This window comes from Dipodomys ordii, unplaced genomic scaffold (assembly GCF_000151885.1).
Source record: "Dipodomys ordii isolate 6190 unplaced genomic scaffold, Dord_2.0 Scaffold44, whole genome shotgun sequence".
Taxonomy (NCBI): Eukaryota; Metazoa; Chordata; class Mammalia; order Rodentia; family Heteromyidae; genus Dipodomys; species Dipodomys ordii.
In genome coordinates, this window is record NW_012267260.1 from 7,586,956 (window position 1) to 7,590,084 (window position 3,129).

Genomic DNA, 3,129 nt, shown 5'->3' on the forward strand with positions numbered 1-3,129 from the left:
AGCCTGGGTGGTGTCCCTGAGCTCTTCAGCTCAAGGCTAGCATTCTACCACTTGAGCCACAGTGCCACTTCATTTTCTGGTGGTTTATTGGAGATAAGACTCAGGGACTTTCCTGCTCAGGCTGGCTTTGAGCTGTGATCCTCAGATCTCAGCTTCTTGAGTAGCTGGGATGACAGGCTTGAGCCACTGGTGCCCAGCTAAAACCAAGGCCTTTTTGGCTCTAATAGGTAGTTATCCTGTATTTAAGGAGGAGCCCTTTCCTCTGCCTGTCAGAGATCAGGAAGAAATTAAGATATGAATGGTAATGTAATCTGGTCCTTATATTTGACTTTTTTTTCCTGGTGCTTGTAACTGAGGCTTGAATTTAGGGCCTTACACTCTTGCTTGGCTTTTTTGCTCAAAGCTGGCATTCTAGCATTTGAACTACACCCCCACTTCTGACTTTTTTGTTGACTAACTGGAGATAGAAGTCTGACATTTCTGCCTGGGCTAGCTTTGAATTGCAATCCTCAGGTCTCAGCCTCCTAAGTAGCTAGGATTATAGGTCCAAATAGCCAATGCCCTGCATTTCACAGGTCTGTTATAACCTAGATTTAGAATTTTGAGGACCATCTGCAGAATATCAGCCCCTCTTCTTTTTTCCATGTTCACACTATCTGATTGCCACTGTAAGCTCTGGTCCTGGAAAAAGAAATAATGTGGTTTAAGGTCTTATGTGCCTGTCTGCCTTGAGAGTATTAAAGTGATAGTGTCCCTCCGCTCAGGACCAGCTACCACTTAAAATACTACTAGTTTGTCTTGCTACTAAGAAGCCTATGATTAAAAAACTTACTGTATGAGGAGCTAGGAGCATTTACTTCCTTCTTAGGAGTTATATGTTTACTTCTTTATGCAGCTGCTATTGTGCAACCAGATGGCCCTATAGCTTTCCCCCAGCAATGACCTTTACACTCCGGCCTGCCAGCCAGGCTCATTGCCATTGTGCTGGAACAAAGCTGGCATTCCCGAGAAAACAGGTATGCTGCTAATACTGCCCCTAGTGGTCTGCTTATACCCTATTAGTCAGGGCCTCTACAAGTCCAATGAGACCTCTACTATACCACTTTTGGCTCCTTCATGCAAGCCAGCCTGTCAAAAAGTATTTAACTTGGTCTGCAGAACAGCCAAAAGAGATGGATCCTTCAGATATCATTTTTGTTATCTCTTCCCTAGATTAAGAAAAAACTGAAGCTGGTGCCAATGGCTCAGGCCTATATCCCTAGCTACTCATGAGTCTGAGATTTAAGGATCGAGGTTTGAAGACAGCCTGGGCAGGAAAGCCAACCACACTCTATCTCCAATTAATCACTAAAAAGCCAGAAGTGAAACTGGCCCAAGTGGTAGAGTGCTAGACTTAAGCACAAAAGCTCAAGGCGGTGCCCAGACCCTGAGTTCAAGCCCTGGGACTGGCACACAAAAAAGAGCTAGAAGTAGTAGGACATGCCTGGAATCCCAGCATGCCAGCGGCTGAGGCAATGGGATCATTAGTTCAAGGCCAACTTAGACACAGTGAGCCTGTCTTAGAGAAAAAAGGGTAGTGTACATTGGTGTGTGTGTGTGTGTGTAATGTTGGAAAATCACATCTCAGTACTTGGGACACCTCCAGGAAGTAGTGAGCAACTTTGCTACATTAATGGAACATTTCCGGGGGTGGAGGGGTGGAGAGGAGGCACGGAGGGAGAATGTGAGACAGGCCTGCACAAAGCTTGTACTTTTTTTTTGGGGTCTGGTCGTGGGGCCTGAACGCTGGGCCTGGATGCTGTCCCTCAACTTTTCAGCTCAAGGCTAGCGCTCTACCACTTGAGCCACAGCGCCACTTCTGGCTTTTTTCTTTTTGCTTATGTGGTGCTGAGGAATTGAACCCAGGGCCTTGTGCATGCAAGGCAAGCACTCTACCACTGAGCCACCTTCCCAGCCCCAAGCTTGTACATTTTTATTGTCCCAGTTTGGCAGTCACATCTAAAATTTATAAAGGTGATATTCAGAGGGATTTACCATTTCACAAGTTAGGTAATGAGTACATTTATTTTTGGGCAATGTTACCTCTTCCTTTGCTCTCTCCTGTTTTTTTTTTCCCTTCCATACCCACCCACAGTTGTATAATTCATTTTCAACATATTGTCTATTGAGTATCATTGCTGCATTTGTTCACCCATTTCTGTGCCTCTCCCTAACCTCTCAAAGACAGACACACATATCTAAACATTGTTTTTATACATATACATTCAAGGAATATCAGGGACATGTTACGTATGGGTTTGGCACTTTGAAGAATTCTTGCCTTTAAGAAGCTGTAAGTCTAGTATACATAGGAGGTTAGTCATAGAAGTAAATAATACCATCAAAGGATATTTTCTGCTAGACTCAGTGAATTTCAATTTTTCCCTCTTCAAGTTAAAATCCGAGCCCCAATTTATAAACTAAGAAGCCTAGGTTGATTTTTTTTATTTATTTTTTGCCTAGGTTGATTTGTATCCATTGTTCTCCCCACCAATTTCACCTGTCACTTCCTAGCTCAGTCCATTTCCAGTTGATTCCATGTCTCATTTCACATTCTTTTGTGGAACTGGGGATTAAATAGTCTCACACTGGACAGATACTCAGTCACTTAACTTATACCTCACTGCACCAATATTTGAGCCCAAAGAGCCCATTTCCCATACGTAAAAGTAGAGGTTAATAATACAGTACCCGGGTAAGCATACTGTCCCATGATGCAATTCCATATACATAGAAAGACAGATTGGGAGGATTGCAGTTCATGCAAGCTCTACCCAAAAATTAGCTAGCGCAGATAAGCCTGGGGGTATGGCTCAAGTGGTAGAACACCTACCTAGTCAGTTCAAATTCTAATATCACCACTACCACTCTCCAAAAACTTTCTGGTCAAAGCACTATCCGAACTGCCTATTTTACAAAGCTAGGAATAAAAAAGAATTTTAAGTCATTTAGTTTTATTTATTTTTTGGTCGGTCGTGGGGCCTGAACTCTGGACCTGGGCACTGTCCTTCAGCTATTCAGCTGTTGACTAGCGCTCTACCACTTGAACCTCAGCCCCACTTCCAGCTTTTTCTGCTTATGTGGTACTGA